Source organism: Dermacentor albipictus, chromosome 3, assembly GCF_038994185.2.
Source record: "Dermacentor albipictus isolate Rhodes 1998 colony chromosome 3, USDA_Dalb.pri_finalv2, whole genome shotgun sequence".
NCBI classification, from domain to species: domain Eukaryota; kingdom Metazoa; phylum Arthropoda; class Arachnida; order Ixodida; family Ixodidae; genus Dermacentor; species Dermacentor albipictus.
The window spans coordinates 137,856,426-137,873,484 of NC_091823.1; the positions used below are offsets into that span (position 1 = coordinate 137,856,426).

General features: G+C 47.0%; 1 long non-coding RNA gene across 1 annotated transcript; it reads right to left on the minus strand.

Annotated features, from left to right (window-relative positions):
* Positions 1–9,151: 9,151 nt before the first annotated feature.
* On the minus strand, positions 9,152–16,484 carry LOC139057934 (uncharacterized). The gene is made up of 4 exons (XR_011513104.1): positions 15,857–16,484; positions 14,768–14,872; positions 12,007–12,142; positions 9,152–9,256 (listed from the first exon to the last, which is right to left on the minus strand). It is a non-coding gene; the product is annotated as an uncharacterized lncRNA (long non-coding RNA).
* Between the last annotated feature and the right edge of the window lie 575 nt (positions 16,485–17,059).

The window sequence follows — 17,059 nt, forward strand, 5'->3', positions numbered from 1 at the left end:
TGCAGCAACTCGTTTCTGCCTCCATGGATCCATCTTCCAGTGTGCATAGAGTTTCCTACGAAAAATGCGGGGAACTCTGGCATTAGTGTCTATGGGAGCTGCAATGGGAGTGGTTGTCCCAGCATGGGAATTATGGGAAGCACATGGATTTACCTAAACTTCGTCCTTTGGCTTCAAACCGGTTTTGTGGCTTTGTAATGTCCTCATTTTCAATAATTTAATAAACATCATTAAAATTGCCCGACGGCAGGATTCGAACACAGGGACTCTAGCACAGAAGCCTAATATTGAAACCGTTAAGCCACGAACACGCCCTCAATGAATGAAACGCCCTTATGAATTTATCGCGGGCATGCCAGTGCCTTGAGACGCTTGGCGCGTTTCAATTTTCTCAGCTGGACAAGCTCAATCGTTGCAATTAATAGCAAATGTACGCGTTGCCGGCGTCTTCTGTACGTCGAAGAATATAGATTGCGCTGAAATATATGACAATAAGATTTATACAGCGTAATATACAAAGCCACAAGAACGTCTGAATCCACAAGCACGAAGATCAGAAGAATCCATGCACTTCCTTCATTCCCATGGTAGGACAACGACTGCAGCGCCAGAGTTGCTTCTAGTAATGTTTGTAGGAAACTCTATGCCAGTGCGTACCAACGCTTTGCTTTGAGATGGGTAACGGATAATTCACAACGCTCTGGCCACGTATTTGTCTACACCACACAGAAAACCAATCACGTGTTTAAAATCATTTGGGACAGCGTGAGACGCGTACAAATGCCAAAACGAGACAATCCATCTCTTGTAGCAACGCAGTGCAAGCGATGATAGAGCAGCTTCGGCCTTCCAGACCTGCCGCGCGCCGAGTTGTCGCGTCACTTCCGGTCGCTTTTCATTGGACAGGGAGTGGCCGCGTACATGGCTTTGGGCCGAGCTTAGCCACGGCTGAAAAAAATATCTGGCATCAGCCTTCAGTTATGACATGTTTTCTTGCTAGCTTGCCGCAACTTTGTTGTGGTCTCTAATGCCATCTTCGGCTGGTCGTTTCTAAGCGCTCTGGAGTGCTCTCGCGAGTGGTGTTGTCTTCGGCTGGTTGAAAGAGAGTGCGCGCTCTGCGTTCGACTGGTTGTCGATGCTGTTGGCGACGGCCCACCGTAACCTTGGCAACCTAGGCCACTACATGCTGGCGTCTCGACGAACGCTCATCCCACAGGCGCGTCCGCCGGTTTTTCCGACAGCGTCAGGAGCTTTAGATGGACGAACCATCGGACGTTGGCAGTACAGACGTGGTTTCGCATTTGCCATTTCCTCCTCCGAGAGTGAGTTGCCCGTTCGGCTTGCGCGCTTGTCCTCTACCTCTGAGCTCGGGAAACGCCGGATCTTCCCGACCCTGCTTCGGCGGATGGACGCGACCAGTCGAAGATACCATAAGTAGAGCGCTGAGCTGAAGTTGCCACTACGTTTCATGCCGTGCATTTCCTTTCAGAAAGATGTCTGTGCCGCATCACTGTAGGCACAGCTTGCGAATTATGGCAGTGAGCGAGACAATCGGCGCTCTTCTGGAGGTGCAACCACGTTACCCTATAAGCCCGAAGGACGCGACCATACGAGATCACAGCGTAACGCTTCAGCGAGATTGTGGCTGGATATCGACACTCGCATCATGGTTGTGCGATGGCGAGGCGTAAGCTTCCACGTCATTCATTCGTGACTGTTAAAGGAGTGGCACTTGTGCTATTCCGTAGTGCATGTTTCCATTTTAATAATGTTATTGCCGGGAATTCATTGCGCTAAATAAATAAACGACATCAGTTATTTGTACTCGTAGCTCTATTTATGAAACATTTCGATGTCGGGCTGAAGTCACTAGGATCAGGTACTTAGAGCGACAGCATTCTTCACAAGTTTTGCACTGCAGTTCTAGCTTGCTTACTCAACCTCTGTGTGGCTACAAACAGAGCTAAGTGTAAGGATGGATGGATGGATACAACTTTCTTGTACGTCCGGCAAGGTTTAACGCGACCCGGGCTCAGGTCTCCCATGGAGGAACGTCAAGGCCCTGCCTCAACGCCGCCTCACGGGCTTGCTGGACTGCCCACGTCTGGATTCCGAGGTCTGAGCTGCGCAGAGCGGCGGCCCACCTCGACGACAGGGTCTCCGGAGTAACTGCCATCCCTCCTATAACTACACTGCACTCCCACAGCATGTGTTTGAGTGTTGCTGGTCCTTCCTGGCACAATTTGCACGTGTCGTCCTGATGCTTATCTGGGAAGATGCGTTTGAGACGGAATGGATTAGGGAACGTATTTGTCTGGAGTTGTCGCCAGGCGACGGCCTGCCTCCTGTTCAATTTGGGACTCGGCGGGGGGTATATCCTTCTGGCGTTCAAATATGCACTGGTGATGTCGTTGTATCTTGTGAGCCTGTCCCGTTCCGCTCGAGAAGCGTTCGCTACCGTGCGAGAGGCGTTGCCCTGTTCGGCGCGGCGGGTCATGTCTCGCGCCGTCCGGTGCGCCGTCTCGTTTAGGTTCGGGAGCGCGTCGCCTTCCGTGGTGACGTGCGCGGGGAACCATATGGTCCTCGAGCTCGCGGTTTTGGATCTGCCCGCTTTGGCCAGAATGGACATGGCTTCCTTGGAAATTAGACCTTTGGCATAATTCTTTACTGCCGTTTGCGAGTCACTTAGTACGACTTCGCATTCCTGTTCTGTGAGGGCTAGCGCAATCGCTACTTCCTCCGCTATTTCTGAGTGTCTGGTGTATACACTACATGTGGTTCTGATTTTTGATTCTGCGTCTATGACTACGGCGGCGTATGTTTGGCCGTTCGCATATTCGGCTGCGTCGACAAAGCGCGCGTTTCTGTCCCTGCCGAATGAACGGAGCAGAGCCTCGGCTCTTGCCTTCCGTCTACCTCGGTTGTAATCGGGGTGCACGTTTCTTGGGATGGTTGCCACCGTAATGGTCTCTCTGATTTTGTTGGGGATTTGCATTTTCTGGCCGTGCTGGTTGTGGTACGTTATGCCGAGCGTGTTCATAATGTGTCTTCCCGTCGTGGTGGTCGACAGGCGTTCGAGCTGCGAGATGCGTTGTGCTTCGGCTATTTCTTCTATGGTGTTGTATATGCCCAGCTGAGTCAGGAGCTCGGTGCTCGTCGATTCCGGTAGGCCCAGGGCTATCTTGTACGTTTTCCTTATGAGCGTGTTAATCTTGTTCTTTTCCGCGACGTACCAGTTGTGGTAGGCGGCTACATAGGCGATGTGGCTGACAACGAATGAGTGGATCAGTCGAATGACGTTGTCTTCCTTCATGCCCGCGTGTCTATTGGTTATTCTCTTTATGAGTCTCGTGGCGCTGATGACTTTGCCTTCGATCTTCCTCACGGTTTCACCGTTAGCTCCGTTGGCCTCAATGATCATTCCGAGGATTTTGATCTTGTTCACTTTGGGGATTGCGTTTCCGTCTTGGGTGTACAGGCGGATTTCCTCGTACTCCCGGGGTCCTGTGTAGCTCTTTGGTGGCATGCCTCTGCGCGTGGGCCGGTAAAGGAGTAGTTCGGACTTGCTCGGGGAGCATTTGAGGCCCGTTCCTTGGAGGTACTCTTCCACTTTGTTCATGGCCGTTTGTAGTGCGTGTTCAATTTGCCCATCACTGCCGCGGTCTGCCCATATCGTTATATCGTCTGCATATATAGCGTGGTGGATTCCTTCTATTTCGCGTAGTTTGCTGGGGAGACCCAGCATGACTAAGTTGAAAAGGAGCGGAGATATAACTGAGCCCTGGGGGGTACCTGCACTTCCCTGGGCTCGTTCTTCGGACTCGAGGTCGCCAACCATGAGGGTGGCTTTGCGATCGTTCAGAAAGTCCCTCACGTAGTTGTAGGACCTTTCCCCCAGGTTCAGATTAGACACTTGTTTAAGGATCGACTCGTGAGTGACGTTGTCGAATGCTTTCTCCAGGTCTAGTCCTAGGATGGCTCTGGTGTTTCTTGTCTTGTCGTCAAGAATCTGGTTCTTTAGTTGTAACATGACGTCCTGCGTGGACAGGCGGGATCGGAAGCCTGTCATGGTGTGGGGGTAGGCTTCCGTCTCTTCTAGATGGCTGTTGATACGGTTCAGGAAGGCGTGTTCCAAGACCTTACCCACGCACGACGTGAGAGAGATTGGGCTTAGGTTCTCCAAACTCAACGGCTTTCCGTGCTTGGGTATGAGGATAGCATTGGACTTCTTCCACTGCTCCGGGATGCGGCCTTCTCTCCAGAACTTGTTCATATAGCCCGTGAGTTTGGTAACAGATTTGTCGTCCAAGTTTTTGAGCGTTTTGTTGTTAACCCTGTCCGGTCCTGGGGCTGACTTGCTGTTGAGTCCTTGGAGTGCCGTTCTGATTTCCGCCTCACTGAAGTCTTCATCTAACTTGGGACTAGGACTGCCAGTGTACCGGCGGTGCTCGACCGTCGGTCGTTGCGGGAGGTATTTGTCGCAGAGTTTCATGACGATTTGCTTCTCGCTCACCGCCCCTTTTTCTTTGTGCAGAAGTCTCTGCATGTCGGCTCTTTGCTTGGATTTGCACTGGGTTTCGCCCAGTAGGTGCCTCAGCAGTTGCCACGTATTTCCGTTGTGGAGTTGGCCATCCGCGGCATTGCAGACTTCGTCCCACTGTTGCTTGCTCAAGGTGTTGCAGTGCTCTTCGATTTGTTTGTTTAAGTCGGCTATCTTTTTTCTCAGCTTTCGATTGAACCGCTGGCCTTGCCATCGGTTTTTTATGGATTTCTTGGCTTCCCAGAGGTGGGCGAGGCGACTGTCCATCTTCTCCGTCAGGAAATTGGGAGTGATGGTTTGCGTGGCCTCCCCGATATCCCTGGTCAAGTCTGCGATCCATCTGTCAATTTCACCGATTGGCTCGTCGTCTTGCCTGATATCCCGGTGCTTGCGGAACTTGTCCCAGTCTGTCCATTTGAAGCTTTTGACTGGGAGGGTGGTTCCCGCTCGGGGAATCGTGATCTCGATGATCATGTGGTCGCTACCTAGGTCTTCTAGGGTGTTTCTCCAGGTAGCCCTCTCGATGTTTTTGACCATTGTTAAGTCCGGTGTGGTATCTCTTGCAACCGAATTGCCCATACGCGTTGGGGCGCTGGAATCCGTGATGATCGTGTATCCCAAGTCTTGCGAGTCCTGCCATAACTGTTTGCCCTTGGTTGTGGTGTGGCCGTATCCCCAGGCATGGCACGGCGCGTTGAAATCCCCACCCACTATTAGCGGGTTCAGGCCGGCGAGCTCGGCTGCCTTTTTGAGCATGGAGAGAAAACGCTGCCGTCTTTTGGATAGGCTACTGTATATGTTCAATATGAAGATGCTATTCTTTTGCGTTCTGTTAGGAATAATTTCTATCATTATATGCTCGGCCTGCGGGCCTGTAATCTCATGTTCAATGGGTACTAGACCCTTTCTGATTAGTGTGGCAATGCCCCTATCGTTTTGGAATTTAGGGACGAGGGCGTGGTAGCCCGGGATGTTGGCCGACGCGCCCACGGTTTCTTGAAGCATTATCACATCGGGTTTGGGTTGGATGTTTCTTACGTATTGTTGTAGGACAGGTATTTTCCCGGCTATACCTCTGCAGTTCCACTGCCAGACCAATAACTCTTTATCGTGTCTGGCCATCCTGGAGTCTTGAAGAAGAAGCTGTTGAAAAACTGGAGCGGTGCACGGGGGGCGGTGCCACCATGGGAACGTCTGAGATTACGGGATTTATATTATGAGTTCCCATGTTTGGCTGTGGTGATTGCGACAGAGACGGTGCCCACATCGCACATTCTTCGAGCTTGACCACCCTGGTTGTGAGGCCGGATATGGCGGAAAACAGAGTGCCGATTGCACTTTGTAGTTCGGTAAGCATGGCTTTTATTTCCGATCTAGCCTGTTCGGCGCGGCTGGTGTCTTGGCTTTGTACGGCTCGCTTTTTCGCGGGTGGGGTTGCTTTGTCCGGTTCCTCGCCATTGTTGCTCGGAGCAGGAGTACTGACGGGAGTGGGTATGGGGATTTGCGCGGGAGGCGCGACCTTTCTCAGTTCGCGTACCTCTTGGGTTAGCTGTTGTACAAGGCTCTTGAGCATGGCGTTCTCACGTTTTATTTCTGCAATTATCTCATTGTCTATGTTTTTTGTGACTTGCGGTTCTGAGGCAGTTACTCCGTATACCCCGCGCCTTGGCGCACCCTTGACCGCGTCTGCCCAGCTCACCTTTTCTGGGAGGGCCTGGATGGATCTGGACCTGGCTCGGCCCGGTCCTGGGGTGCGACTGCGAGCTCTGCTCCTCGAGTGGCTGTGCTGGCGGGAACGAGGGGTCCCGGTAGCCGACGTCGATCTGGACCTGGCCCGGCCTCTGGATCTGGATCTTGGCTTTTGCAGGGCGGGGGCTTGATCTTCTCCGGATTCCTTGACCGCCTCGAGTTCTGCTTCCGCTTCGGCTCTTTTCCTTTCCCATCTTCGTTTCTTAACTATATACGGGGTCTTGAATTTTGCTCGGCAGGATTTGTCTGCCGTAGGGTATTTCCCTCCGCATAAGCGGCAGTGTGGCGTGCACTGGTGATTGGGGTCTGGGTTCTTGGCACCGCAGCCCCTGCAGATCTTGTCCTGGGGATTTGGGCAGACGTCCATACGGTGCCCCAGTCTACCGCATTGGTGACAGATGTCGACCTGCTTCCTGTACAGCGAACAGCGAAGCAGAGTGCTTCCATACCTGACGAGAGTGGGCACTTTTAGGCCTTCAAAGGCGATGATGACTGTGGTCGTGTTGCTAAGACGCTTGGCTGCCAGGGCTGTCGGGTTCCTGTCGTTCACGATCTTGGAGTTAATTGTCCTGGAGTCTTCTTCGAGTGGTATGCCTCGGATGACCCCCTTGGCCGTATGATCGGGCGCCGTTTCATAGGCGTTGACTTCGTATTGGCGGTCGCCGATCCTGATGACCTCGAGCTTCCTGTATTTTTCTGCATTGGTGCTGCTGGGTGTGCTGATAACGACGATATTTTGCTGGGTGTTGGGGCAGACGGTGTCTTCGCTGGCGTCTTGATCGGACACTCCTGCAGCCCGGTATATAGCTGAGGCAATCCTGACTGCGCCAATCGTTGCGGTGTTGAGGCCGCCCTTGGGTCTAACGACGATCTTGATGCCGTTCCTCGGGAGAGCCGGCATTCTGCTGGCCTTGAGTATTTGTTGTTTTACGTTCCGTGAGCGTCGTGGCGGTTGTCGACCGTCTCCCTCGCCGGTGCGGGAGTAGGCTTCGTTCTTAGGTCTATCCCGCGATGCGCTGGGGCCGGACCGGCTTTTGGAGCCGATCATGCACCAGCCGGCATCTTCACCGAATTCCTCAGGAGATATCTCCTCTCCGTCGACCTGGACCTCCATGCTTGGCGAAAAGTGATTCTTAGGGCTTGGGTATTGTTAGGCCTGGCGGGCGGTAGCTCGCCTAGGCTTGCCTCCAGGCGTGCCCAGCGTCTGAACGCGGCGTCGGCGTTGCTCGGGCGACGTTGTGAGACATCAGTTATTTGTACTCGTAGCTCTATTTATGAAACATTTCGATGTCGGGCTGAAGTCACTAGGATCAGGTACTTAGAGCGACAGCATTCTTCACAAGTTTCGAATTTTCGAATGCAATTTCGAAATTCGCAATTTCGAAATTTTCGAATGCAGCAAGCTGCCAGGAGCGTGCTGGTGTCAAGTTTCAAGGTGGGAAACGTCGTTTGGCTACTTTAGAAAGCTAAGTGTAAGAGCAATAAAATATATATTCATGTGGTTCCAAGCCAGTAATGTTTAAAATTCTCTAACACGTGCACCCTACACTAATCATGGGCGAATGTGACGATGAGAAGTTAGGCCACTAAAGTAACAGCCATGCGTACTGCCGTATCACTTTTAAAGTTAGCCCGTGACTGTACCTTATATGGTTGTTCACAAATGAATTGCGGTACTTAATGCAAGCAAGCTGTGAATTTCGCTAACATTCTCAAAGTCATACGATTAAAAAATTCAGCAGGCGCGCAATATCGAGTCAGTGTGGCATGTTTATGCGCTTGAGTAATTATTGTAAATTTTTACAGTGATGTGTTACACGGTGTGGGCTGTAAGTTGAATAAAACAACAATGGTGTCATTCGTAAGCATGAATTGGCACTCAGCGTCATACATTGTTACTTTCAGAACTCTCGATTCCACGAACACTTGCTGACAGAATTACGGTCACACTACCATCAACAGAGGGCAGAGGCCATGACATAGTACGTCAGTGGCGACCTTCCCTACTAGAAAATCCTATTTGTTTTCAAACGGGTTTCATCAAATAGGGTTATGGAACGGGACCCCGTTTGATCCTGTTCAGTCCTGACCTGTTTAAATCCTGTTTATTCCTGTTTAAACCTGACCCGTTTAAATCCTGTTTAAACCTGACCCGTTTAAATCCTGTTTGTTCCTGACCCGTTTAAATCCTGTTTAATCCTGACCCGTTTAATCCCGTCCTATCTAACCCAGACCTGTTTGCCCCTGTTCAGACCTATATTTTGCTGCATTCATACCTGGTCCTTTCAGAATGGATTGATGTTGCTTAATATAATTTACTCTTAAACCTAGCTTGTACATTTGTGTATTTGCGATCAGCATTGAAGAGAAGTAGATCTGCATTATGTTTGCAAAAAGAATGCCACTTTCACATGTAGGTTTGCCTGGTACATTGCTTGATACGAAGATGAACACAATTTTCGGCATAAATTGATTAGCACTACAAACACTGATGTGATACATCATGAACAAGTTTTGTATGACCCACGAGTACGTTCTCTATGTATGACCTACAAGAAAATGCACCCTGAAGAAGACTGTACCTCATTTTCTTATTTACTACAAGTATGCAAATGTAATTCTTGCAGATTTAGTATTTGTTCGATTGCTTGTACTCGTTTTAATGCAGTGCTTTTTGTTATAATGGTTTGTTCACAAATCCACAGTAAGGCGTAATTTTTGGGTGAAAAATGTCAGGCAAAGCATTGGCATGTACTTGTAAGTGATAAAGACAAGTATACTTTACGTAGGTATTTCTGTACACCAACTTGAGCCTTCATTAAGCCTGAAGTCATCCGGCTTAAAAAAAAGCATGTCCTAAATGTCCCAAGCACTGTTTATTGGACCTTCTAACGGTATTTCGATGCATCCAGTCTGCCGAGAGAAGACCGCTGGAGTGGGTTGCTTGGGTGAGAGCGAGCAGGGCACCTGAAAAAGTAAAGCCAATAATTTATCTTGACTCATGCAACAGGTTGGCACATAGGCAAATTCGCCTATGTTCCCACAGATAAGAAAGGTTCAGCATTCCGGTCATAGGAGATAATGAATAAATCTTATTGAAAAATATGTGGTTTCATGCAATGCCTATGTTTCAAGGGAACATGGATTACTGTGGGGGAATAAGCTGTCATAATTAGCAGGCGATTGAAGCAAGTGTTATAGGAAAAAGATGGACACATCGTTTGATTAGCAATAATTACTAGTATTGAAGCAACAGAATACAAACATGAAATACCTTTAAAAACAACACCGACAGGTTGAGATAATAAATTATTCAGAAACTAAACCCTTCTGCCAGCAAAATACCATAGTGTACTGGCTTTGACATTGCGCTGCTCAGGCAGAGGGCATGGGATTGAATCCCGGCCACAATGGCTGCATTTAGATGGCAGGGAAATGCTAAAACCCCAATGTAAGGTCTATTGGGTACACGTTAAAGGAGACTAGGGATCCCGCCAACTTGAAGTTATAAAAACCGAGGTAAATTTCGAGATAAGCAAACTCACAAAAGTAGAAGGCCCTGGCCATGCGAAGACCATATAAAGCCTTTTAAGGTAGGTGCCAGCAGCCGCAAAATTTCTTGCAAAAGCGAAATATAGCAGAAGCGGTATTTTTCCATAGATCACTTTTGCAAGGTATTTTACAACTTGACACCCGACATGTTGGGCATGTACGGGCAACAGCAATTCTTGCACAGATCATAGCAAACACTGTTGCACCTAGGTATACATAGACACATAGGTATAGGTACAGTCGCCGACTGATTTTCCGGACTCAGAAAATTCTAACTTGATTACTCGGTCTGCTTTACGGCACCCCCATTCTCCCCATGGACCATAATGTATAACAACTTCCGAAAGTTCGGACGCCTTGCAACCTCTCGTCTGATTTTTCGGACACTCCTTGAGCCAACTTGATCGAGAGCACCATGCACCGACTCTGACCGTTGCATGGTTCTACTTGCTGAACGACATTTTTGTTTTGAACGGAGCCTCCTTGCTGCCCCACGAAGTGGCGCTACTGCAAATCCCTGCTCATCATCATCGTCTCTGCCTGGTTTGTAGCTACAGCAGTTCCGGTCTCAGCTTAGTATGCCATGTCAAGACAATCCAGCAGCTGATTTGTTTGTTTCTTCGTGCACGACGCTGCGAGTAGGCCAGGTTTTTTGTTTGTGCAACTGATGTCGGCGTGACGATGTTTGATGAAGCAAGATGGGCCAATTCATTCCACTAATATCTAGAATAGCTACCTGTAAGCACCACCTACCTTTCAACAACATTTGCAAAGCAAAAAACCTCATCCTGAAAAGTCTGCACGTGAAGACATCGGTAGCATCATCAGCGTGGGGCGTCAAGATAATTCGGCAAGCCAAGAAATTACTGACAGCATGCCAACAGGAAATCAGTGGCTGAATAATGCACCTTCTACCAATTGGTAGGCAGTGCATTTTCGCAAAGCCCTAACTACAGCAGATCATTGTTCAGGAGTTCCCGAATGAACAACTCTATGCCATTTTCACACCGACTCTAGGGAAGCACCTCTGCACAGTTGCAAGAAAAAAAGCTAGATGCCCCAAGAGAAATGAGCCCACTCAAGCCATGGAAGTTGTGTTTACCTTGTCTTCCTACAACTACTCAAAACCTAGGACTGCTGTTTTGCACAAGGGAACAAACGTCAACATTGGTGCCTCGCCCAACACAAGTGGTCTGCGCTGTAGAAGGTGCCATCAGTCAGCCCACAGATGAGGCCCACACCAGTGCTGTCAGTGTGCTGTACAAATTGCAGAAGCACAGCCTACAAGCTTGTCTGCCTTAGTGTGATCGCACCAATGAACGAAAACTAACGAATCAAGTTTGTTTCGTGCCGAGAACAGTTGCCTCATGCTGGCTTGGTTTGTTGTGTAGGCATGTAAATGATGAAAAGGCTTGCATCACTATCTCTGAAAAAAAATCATGTAACAAAGCACGTACAGTACACAGGTGCAGTGTCTATCACATACCATTTCGTGCAGTAGAGGCTACATCGGATAAACCGGCCAATGTATAAATGACTGGCAGCGTGACCAAGCAAACTTGATGCATGGGTCAGTTAGCAGTGGTAGTGCACTGCTCTCGGCGCACATGCACCTATGTTTGAAAGCTGCTTGATCGTGACAAAATATAAAGACAAAAGCGCTGGAGAGATATCTGAGGCTTTTCTTATATGTATGACGAGGAACCTAGCGCTAGCTCCCCATGCAGAGAATTACTAGACAGTGAGACTGCTTCTTATCATTGTAAAACAAGTGTCACGCTCACCATGTGATGCGTCCTTTTCGTTTCTGTGCGAACAGCATGTATTCAGATCTATTCTCCCCCTTTCACCTTTTGCACAATATCACTGTGCGAGCAATAATACTGAACTGTTAGTAGCACTCTGTCCTGTTGCCTCCTTTCTTTCCTTGTGAATTGTGTGCTAAATAAGGCTTTTTTGGTGAAAGAGTGCTAGTTTAACGCATAAACTAGCGCCATGGCACTTTGCAATAAAGGACTGTTATAATTCTCTAAAAATTTGTCCTTGCAGAGCAGTGTCAAAAGAACACCTTAAAGAAAGAACATGAGTGTATCTATCATAAAGACCAATCCTTGTCTTTTTCCTTTAACATAATTTTCAATACCGATATTGAAGTACAAGCTCACCATATTATATCACCTTGTCAATGAAGCAAGGCACAATGATGCCCAACTGGCGCGGGACCAACTTGGATGTGGAGATCAGCGCAGATCAGCAACATAGCATGGTCTGCTTACACTTCTTCGCCAGGTCCAGCCATACCTACAGCAGTTATAAAACAAGTGAGCTTAGAATCACAAGCGAAACAATATAAAAAGTGACACTGAACAAAGCAACTTTCATTAAGCATAAATAGGATCGAAATGCTGACGTTATGCCTATATGTAACTTCACTTTGAGCAACAAAGCATCCAATTTAAGAAAGATTATATGTATCAGCTATCTATGTGAGAAAGATTAATCGAACGCCCTCTATTTGCCATACCCCTCCCCTTATGCATGGATGTCTCTCTGACTGTGTGAGCTGATCCCAGGTATAGTGTAATTAAAGGTTGTCACTTGGTGGGCCAATCCCGATACCATTGCATGACTTGTACAATAATTTTAATGTGTTGTAACGCTGGCCATCCTGCAGGCACTGCAACATTATAGCACCCATAAGGCTAATGGTATTACCTGATAAGGTTAACTAATAGGTGTCCCCAGAAGCATAACTCGGCAAGTACACTCGGAGGCCATTATTATAAGAGAAGCAATGGCAGAGGTGAAGCTTTATCCTGTGCCATATGCAAAATGGCCGAGCACGCCCAGCTTCTGGTTACATTCTCACTTGTGACCACTGCAACAGGCTGACTGACATGCGTAACCAGCAGTTTGTAGGACCACATTTTCATAACCTGCAATTTGTTTTACATCTGAAGAGATCAGCCTCAAGCTCCATGATGCGCTGCACTCAAGAAGCATTATAAACTGGCAACATTTAAATACTTATATATTATACACGCAGCTCATAGGCTCCAGTTGGAGTATTGCATGAGGTGGCAAGAAAACAAATTCTGAACTAACAAGGAGAACATTCAACAAAACAAGTCAGACCAAAGAAGAAAAAATAACATACTCTCATAATGGGACTATGTATCTGGCAGCTAGCTTCTAAAAAAGACAATTAGGAATGTTTTACTACTGGTAGCGCTTTAGGGGATGGAATGTAGAATTCCAAGCTTCATACACTTTTAAGCCACCTTTCGTGGCTTTTTGTTTTGAACCATTCTCTGTACTTTTAAAACAAAGAAAAACATGTAATGCACAGTAATGTAACACAATAATGTAATGCACAACAGTGAATACTTAGAAAAATGTAATTAAGAACATGGAGTCTATGTGGGCACAGATGTTAGAAGTCTACATGAAAGCATAATAATAAAGGTGGGCAAAGCATTTATGCTTTTGTCGGGCAACCTGCAGCAAGACATACAGGTAAAAGGATATGCATGCCTCACAACACCGTCCCTAAAAATATCTGTCACAATACAGTGAGTAGGTATATCATGCATATATACAATAGCTCCTAATTATATTTAACTCAGAGGGGGCTACCTATGTAACTTGATCAAACTGAAGGTGGGCCAAATTCTAAATATACGATTCAAGTAGACAGAAAATGGACGTTATGAAAATGCATCTACAGAAAAAGTGTTGTACATTATTGTTGTACATTATGTCACACCTGGCAACCTGTGAACATAAAATTTTGTAAAAATGCTGCAGACACTAAATTCTTTGTTGGGGACATAGCACACATTATTTTAAAGCTTGCTCTCAGCACCCCCATTGTTGCATACACACACACATTATTAATAAAGCGAAAATCGCACATCTACCCGCTCGTAGCAATTGCTATAACAGAAACCCGTACAGATTCCTCGAAAGGAAAGCCTCACAGTTGAAAAAAAGAAACCGTCCAGGTCTGGGACTCAAACCCGGGACCACCGCCTTTCCGGGACAGCCGCTTTACCACCTAAGATAACCAGGCGGCTAGCAGATGGCCGGGCCAAGTCGAATTTGTCGACAACATGAAGCAAAGGCAAGGGTCTGACGTAATAGTTCTGCGGAAACGCGCAAGGTGTAGAGAAGTAATTAATAAAGGAGAAAAAAATATTACGTCAAACCCTTGCTTTTGCTTCGCGTTGTCAAGTAATTTGACTTCGCCCTGCCATGTGCTAGCCAGCTGGTTATCTCAGATGTAGAGTGGCTGCCTCGGAAAGGCGGTAGTCCCGGGTTCGAGTCCCGGACCAGGACGAATTTTTCTTCAACTGTGCGGCTTTCCTTTTGAGGAACACATACAGGTTTCCTTTGTAGCAAATGGTACGAGCGGGTGGATGTCTGATTTTCCCGTTATTAATTACTTCTCTCCCCCTCGTGTGTTTGCGCAGAACTATTACGTCACACACACATTATCAACCATTATTTACCTTGTCGTGCAGCACGAAAAGCAGCAGCGAACTTGAAACCAGTAACTGACAACATTTTTTTTTAGATTACAGAGCTTTACGCTGCTTCAGGGATTTATCTGACTAAACTTCCTAAAAGCAAGTGCCCCTCCGATGTTCTCGTTAGAGATATTGCATCGCTAATAATAAAGCAGTACAAGTACCATTACAATTAATTTTTTACATGCATTTTAACCATGTCATGCCGTCAATCTCTCAACAGCTTTAAAACATCTTAACCAACACAACTTCATTGTCTTTCTAAAATGGCATTCATAAAATTGTAAAATGAGCCCACATTTGTAAACCCACGAAAAATTCAGGAGAGTTTCCAAACATGGATGATACCAACAATATCTGCAGCTCGTGTAAGTGGCAGCAATGGCTTTGCACACACCTTGTCACAGCATGCACATCAGGTACTTTTCCGTGCTGTTGAGGCTGCAGAAGTGCCGCAGGTGCATATGTGGAGGTGCCTCTGGTTCACAAAATCTTGCCATCCCTAAACAATAATAAATACTTATTTATTGTAATCCCTGTTGAAATTGCAAACTTGTGATATAAAAAGATCACGTCATATTTTGAAGAAAGTCTCATACAACCAGTTACATGAAGCTACAACTGGTTGTGCAAATATCTGATTGTAACATCACAGGCGGTTAAATAACACGTAAATCGAACTGTAGAGAACATGAATCTACTATGAAAAGGTTCACACAAACGTACAGCTGTATAACGTGAAATGTGAATTGTACTATCAAAAATTCCTTAGGACATGAAAAGCGTTCCAAAACCTAACTTGTCTATGCGGCGCAACAAAGCACTGCTCCCAAAGGACGATGCGCTTAAAATTACAACAGACCACCTCATTTCTGGAGAGACAATACAGAAAAGAGAAAGATTTTTCGATTAAAGAAACATTGCTTATGTAATTTCGGCTTCTCTGCTAGATCGGAATCCTTTACAAGTACACGAAAACACACAGGACACTAATACACGTCATCTGACGACACCCTATAAACAGAAGAATTTCCATACAAGCTAAAAATCTGGCCATGCGTCGACGAAGAAATCGGGTGCTATCTCGCGCAGCTGTTAGCTGTGACGACACATAGACGTACTACTTCTAGAAATGCCTATACCATTTCTTAATGAAAAATTATGTACACAAACAGTAACTTTCTTTGCTTGAATTTTTGTGCCCATTTAGATCAAAAAACCAGCCGCGCAAGCGTGCTTCATAGGTGAAAGTAAATAAACCACAGATAGAGCTGTTGGTAACATGAATACGTTTTATGGCAATTTCCATGGAACTTTTTCCTAAATGTGCACTGCGACATGAAGAACAACCATTTTAAAAGCACATTTATCATTCTTGCTGCTTTACAAATCCGGATCCGGTTGTTGTACGGATCTTGCGATACGTACAACAACGCACACTTCACGAACCATAGACAGGAAGAATGCGCGCAAGCGCCGGACTTACCTTTCTAGGCGTACTCGGAAAACGCTCCTTTTAGTGTCGCCGGTGCCGTGGCATCGACTGCACCAACATTCCTTCCGGCGCACACACTGTTGAATTGCGGATCAACTACAGGACGTAAGAGCACTACTTTCACCAAATTCTTCCGTACAGCGCGATACGATGCAACAGTGCCAGAGGAGGAGATCCTGTTCATGAGCCCGGAACAAAGGAAGCGCGAAGGGTCATATCTTCGACATCGGCGCACCACACGAAGGATACTGCGGGCTACATACGCGGCCCCAGGGGTTTTGTGATTCTCAATGCATACAAAATGCACCACAATTTCTCTCGGCACAGCGTACACACGATTAAACAACTACATCGGACGGCGTAAATGCAGCAAGCACTAATGTGCTTGCTGCACATGTGGCGACAACTGAGGACGGCAAAATAATATCACCTGTAACTTTACCGGCGCTACCTGTGCTGCCATCTGTAGGCCGCCACCGAAAGCGACCGTGCTTTCGGTGATCTCATGGATGGTGACGGCGTTGTATTTCGATGTTATGCGAGTCGTACAGCGTCTTGTACGACGTGTTTCAGCAACGTTGCTTTTAATAGAGAGGACAGCAATCTGCGTATACGCCGTATAGACGTCTCACCTACTTGAAAAACACAACAGCAAATTTTCAGTCTGTCGTATTTTGGGATGTTGTGACTGTCGTTCTGTTCTCTGTAGTGTGACGCCCTGTAGTCGAAAATTCTGTAGTTCCTGATCAATATTTGATTAAAATTGACAGAGGCGATTTTAAGGATATGTAAAATTATTAATACGAAATAAAATAAAAAAATAAAAGTAGAAAAAAATGCCTTTCGCCTAGGATTCGAACTTCGGACCTGACGGTTCCGAGACAAGCATCTTACCACTGCACCACGCCGAATCTTTTTTTCTTTCTTTCATGGTATTTATTACAGTAGCAACAACCCGATATTCACCAATTGTGCATAGTCAGAGAATGGAGAGCACACTGACAGTCACTCAGAGCAAAGGTATCGTTCATACTGTGGGTAGAAATGTGGCTTCACTTTAGAAGGGTGGTAAGGATAGGCACCTCGCCAAAATGGGGTACCAGTCCGGCTGGGTATCAAGTCCATCATAAACCTGCTTTAGGTGTAGGGTCATTTGGATGAAATTCACCCTCGTAGGTACAACCGTTTCGGCGT